The 5,606-nt window shown below is 37.8% G+C and overlaps 1 pseudogene; it reads right to left on the reverse strand.

Moving 5' to 3' along the window:
• Positions 1-3,118: 3,118 nt before the first annotated feature.
• Positions 3,119-3,634, reverse strand: LOC149241267 (pathogenesis-related protein PR-1 pseudogene; annotated as a pseudogene).
• Positions 3,635-5,606: the final 1,972 nt, after the last annotated feature.

Below are 5,606 nucleotides of genomic sequence, written 5' to 3' on the forward strand. Positions count from 1 at the left end.
AGGCCAGTCGTCTCAATATAACATGTGCCTAATGTTATCAATGCAGAGAAAGTATGCCTTTGATGCTGCTCCTCTCTTCGCATTCTGTAGTTAGACTATTCTTCATTATACTGTGGTTGTATCGTAGGTGGAATTTCTATGTAGAAATTAGTTGGTATCTTAGCCATGTTGACCTCCAATGCTTGCATGATGGTTTTGGCACCTTCAATGCCCCCTGGGCTCACAATATTCATAATAGCTTCCCAAAACATCCTCTTCTTTTGTTATCATTTGCAGGTTATAACTAAAAAAATGCAAGTCACATATGGTCTATGTATCTCCTTACTACTCCATAGGTTGAGTAATATATTAGCAGTTTGTGCAATCAGAGAGGGGTGACAACGCTTAGTTGGAGCAATTTGGGCATGCTAGGAAAGGCTAAAACTAAAAGCATGGCGTCAACTATTTAATTTCTCTCCATGGTAACAAGAGCCACTTCAAGGCTCACAAGCCAACCTCAGATTACATTCAGTAATGATCGGTTCCAATTTTCTTCAATTGGTCTCTCTAAGGGTTTAGGATGGTGTTATTTGTCATGCAAGGCATATAATGTCTGTGCACAATGTCGAAGACCTTCCTAGACTGAAGTCAATAATAAATGGGTCCAAATTACTTCAATTGGTTTCTCAATGGAGTTAGGTTGACATTATTTGGAATTTTACTGCATACCACCTCCACGCATCATGTGGAAGCCTTTCTTATGAGCCCAAGGAATCTCTTTATGGGGGAATCAACCAGGGTCTCAAAGCTCCACGTGGGAGTCCATGATAATGCTCCTATGGTCCAGCTCAACATGGATGGTTGGTGGGTGATCATAACTCCATCCCTGCTCAAAGTGGCCAACTATGGGGATGATGGAGGTCAAACAATTCATTCAACCTTTTGGTTGAAAGTCCCATAAAGGATGCAGACGCATGGTTAACTTTTTGGCATATGGTTAACTTAGTTATGGAGCAACTCGGTATGTTTGTCTTAGTTTAAAAGGCTCATAGGGTATAGCCATTAATTTTGTAATGGTATAAATAATAGCTCTATTCCAAGTCATCTTTTTATTTTGGTGGACAAGTTAGTCATGAAAAACATCTACAATCTTAAGAAGCTAAACTTGTGTTATTGGGTCAGTTTCCCATCATGGTGGCCAATAGTACATAGGAAGGTAACGTCTTGTAAACATCCATCAAAATAGAATAAAAAATAAAAATAAATTATTATTTTTATTAATTTTCATAAATTATTATTAGTGGTTTTTGAGCTCCAGGTTTATGAGAAACCATGGCATTGACACATCATATTCATGTGGAATATTACCTATTTAAAGGGGAAAATTAACCTAATCTAGATTCATTTTAACTCCAAATCTACCAAGCCCAAAGAAGGATCAAATATCTTGAGATGAAAACCTCTTTTAGAGTACAAAAATATTTGATCACTCTCTACACTTAGTAGATGTAAAATTAAGATGGATCTAAGTGGTTTAATTAGTTATTATATTTTTTAATTTTAACAAAATGACATGTATCATGAAGTTGATACTTATTATGGATTGATGCCTATCAACATCTAGTATCAATTACATTAAAAATTTATAAAACTTATTCCATTTCTATTAATATAATTATAATACAATAAAATTAAAATATATTAAATTTAATATATATACTTGAAAAATATAAAATTATACTTTATTATATTGATATTATTAATAATTTATTTGTATGTATTAGTGATTCAAAAAAAATATATTAACTAATATTATATTATCCATAATAAAAAAATCAGAGAAAATGAAATCCCAATTAATTAAATGACTTCAACCCGAAATGCCCTAACACAGTTTTATTTGTCGTTTTAAAGTAACTCAATTAACCTATACTGTAATACTGTTTGAAGAACAATGTATTAAATAATTTATAAATTTATATAGTAAATGATTGGAAATTTACAAAATAGAGTTTAAATTAATTGTATAATTTGAATATTTATATTTTAATTAATTTACATATAATTTAAATGTTTTTTATTTAATTTAATTTACCAGATGTAGATTAGGTTGTGATATGGTGTTTTGGTTGAGTTACATTTTCCTTTAAGAAGTTTGAGGATTAAGAAATCTAATAATATTGATGCAATCCAATTCACTTTAATAATTTAGATATTTTGTGATTTTAAGATTTTTGTTTATAGCAAAATTTTTATAAATTAAAAGAAAAACATTTACAGAATACCATCTTTAATATTATATATATATTTTCAGTTTTTCAATAAATATTGTTTATCGTTATACTTTAAAATAGCATTTAAAGACATTTTCTGATATATACACATATATATAAATTTAAATATCTATTTTGTACTATTTTAAATGAGTTTAAATTATATATATTTATATAAAATATTCATTATTTTTAAACTTTTGTATATAAAAAAATTAAGACGGATATAAATTTAATAATGTAAAAGTATTTTGGAATGAGATACGCGATCCCAATAATAAAATCAAAAGCTTTTAAACGATTTCCCTGTTTCCTACCCCACTGTTGTCTTGGCTTTACAGATTCCCAACATTATAAACTATGATCATTTATTTAATCATTTAATTTTCAATGCTATACTAATATAAAAATATTTTTAAAACAGTTTCCACTAATAACGAAATAAATCGCTTTCGACGCAGTTACTTTTGATTCCATCCAAATGAGATTCTAAACAGTTGTCTAATTTATTTATGCTCCGAAATATCTCATTCATTCACGGATTAGAAGGCTCTACGGGCACGCTAGAATTCATCGAATACAATTACGATGTGTAGAATATATCCTTCAAATTATTAATGATATCTTGAGAATTTGATTCTCAAACATTACAACCTGGAAAAAGCTTAATATATTAAACGGAAGTACTAAATACTTAGATAGAAAGAGCAGATGGTATTGCCCGTGGTGAAGCTACTAAGACTGACAAGTGTGAAGGAGTAAAGAAAAGCCATGTATTTTAGACATGTTTCAATACTAGGAGGGCACTATTCAGGAATTGATGCTTATGATAATTTAACACAGTGAAGCCCAGATGAGTTGGATGCTTAATATGGTTTTTCACCGATGAAATTCCCAGGAGGATCATAGTTGCAGGTAATGAAAGTGCCACCGTCGTCGCAGATGACCTTTGCGCAGCCGATTTTGGCAGAATTCTTCCACACTACCTGAGTGTAGTGGCCGCATTTTTCAAACTGGTCGCACGTACGAGTTGCATAGTTGAAGAAACGCTTCTCGCCGATCCATCCGCTGGTTGCATCCTTTGGCTGCCAGTCAGCTCCACTTGATCCCCAGAAGATATTTTCGCCATATGGACCGTTCGAGTGCTGCAAAGCGCAGTCACCTTTTCTCTGCTTGGCATACGCCTCTGCGTAGCTGGCGACTTTGTCATCCCACACAAGGGGAGGAACCCCAACCTCCGCTCTCGCTTTGTTTTGGGGTCCAATGAATTGGGACACCAATGCTCGATCAGCAGCACCAACAAGAACCGCACTGGAAACCAGACACAATAACAAATGAAAGGACAGGGGAGCTTGAAAGTGGAGAAACAACTTCATCTTCATGGTCTCACGATCAGTCCTCCTGTTCACTCTGCTCCCTACAACCTTTCATAGCTTTGTTATTCTCCTCCTCGTAAATTTATAGAATGAGAGTTGCAGAAGATGCCGTTCCAAATCAATTTTCCAAACTTAATCATAACCGAATCCGATCTAAATAAGCAACATTCCAATCAAAACTGCCATGTATGGTTATCCCTGGTCAGCGTTTTCAAGTTGTTTTTCGTGGTTCTCTTCTTTTAGCTTCCTTCATTTAATGTGATGCAACTCTACGAGGCAAGTATCCCAACTGTAATGGTAGATCCAAGTTGGATTTCTTATATGGTATGATTTTTTTCTTATATTGTAGCAGCGAATCCCTGTGTATGTTGGGGTTTTGTTCCCATCCCGACTTGTTGTGTCACGCCCCCAAGCCTACGGTGGTCTTTCAACCGTGCCGGCGAGGTGCGGCACCACCGTGCACTTTCTTTTCACCAATACTCGTACACATGGACTACGCCTAATTCACTTGTCCTTACTTAGTTTGTGTTTTGCAACCAAGTAAAATGCATTATCCTCTATACTTAATGAAGCCCATACTCTTTCATTATCCAATATGCAATTAACCAAGACAATAACAATTGCACACAAGTATAAAGGGTGGGGCAACTCCCGAACAAGTCTGCCCGATAACAATATATTATGACAGTTCTTTAATAATACAACACAAGTGATGCTTGACAAGGCTTCAAGCCAACACTTAGAAATATTTACAATCAAGGCATAGACAGCCTTTACAATACATGTACTAACTCCTTCGGTAGGAGGGTGCTCACCCGAGACACCAAGATCTCCACCTTTAAGTCCTGCACACCATCACCTCAAACCGCACCTTGAACGCCTTACAATCGACCTCCGATAAAGTCTGCGTACTACACAAGAGGAGCGCATTGAGATATGCGCACTCCTCTTTTCTGCGCCTTGCTTTACCCCTTGTCCTCTTCGTAGGAAAAAGTGCGAGCTTGTTGAGTTGTTCGAATGAGCTCAAAGCCTTCATATTTATACATGCTCCATCGTGGGTTTATGGAAGGGTGTCTAGCCTTAAGGCCGACCCCATAACTCATCACCAAACGCCCACGAATGCACATTAACATGTCGGCTTCACTCCATAAACCGTCGCATATGAATAAAGGTTCAACACTTAGTTTTATTTTAAGTGTCGTTCCACCGTCGCACTTATTGTCACATAAGTTTGTCGCATTTCGTCGCAAGTGGCTTGGATGTTCGTCGCATAACTGTGCCCGCCCTTCGCATAACCGCGCCCGCTTGTCGCATAACCGCGCCCGCTCGTCGCATGCCCGGAGAACCACCATTCATCGCTCGCCCGCTCATCGTGCACGGAGCGCCCGCCCATCGTGCAAGGAGTGCCCGTCCATCGTGCGTTCCTGCCCAAGTTGCGTTTCACCGTCCACCTGTCGTGCAAGGAGCGCCCGCCCGTCGTGTTCACCGTCCACCCGTCGTGCGTGCCTGCCCGAGTCGCGGAGGCCTTACATCCTCCTCCACCTGAAATTGTTATCGTCCTCGACAACATACCATCTCGGTAGCTCCCCACCAAGATCATCATCTACCATGATGTCGACTCCTCCACATAAGGCAAACATCCTTGCAACATATGTAGAATCTCATCTCCATCATGCTCCACCTTAGCGACCAACTATCACCAAGACAACCATACCAAGGTCTCCACGGTATGCACTCCATCAGATGTCATCTCGATCCATGATTACTGACCTCCTATCTTCATCATGTGTCCTCATGTGAACTGTTGCCATGATACTCCAACATAATGCTAACACATCTCTGTCCAATGCATGCCCTCATGTCTTGAGCTAGTTGGATGGCCAGCCCAACTGCCACGCTCAAACCATGAGAGTGAACATCCTCATGCCACCATCAGTCGTTTCTCAAAACATCCCGCCACATCCTTGACTCATCAAGA

The sequence above is a fragment of the Pinus tabuliformis genome, chromosome 8 (assembly GCF_031772625.1).
Source record: "Pinus tabuliformis cultivar Carrire ecotype Pingquan chromosome 8, CPIR1, whole genome shotgun sequence".
Classification (NCBI taxonomy): Eukaryota; Viridiplantae; Streptophyta; class Pinopsida; order Pinales; family Pinaceae; genus Pinus; species Pinus tabuliformis.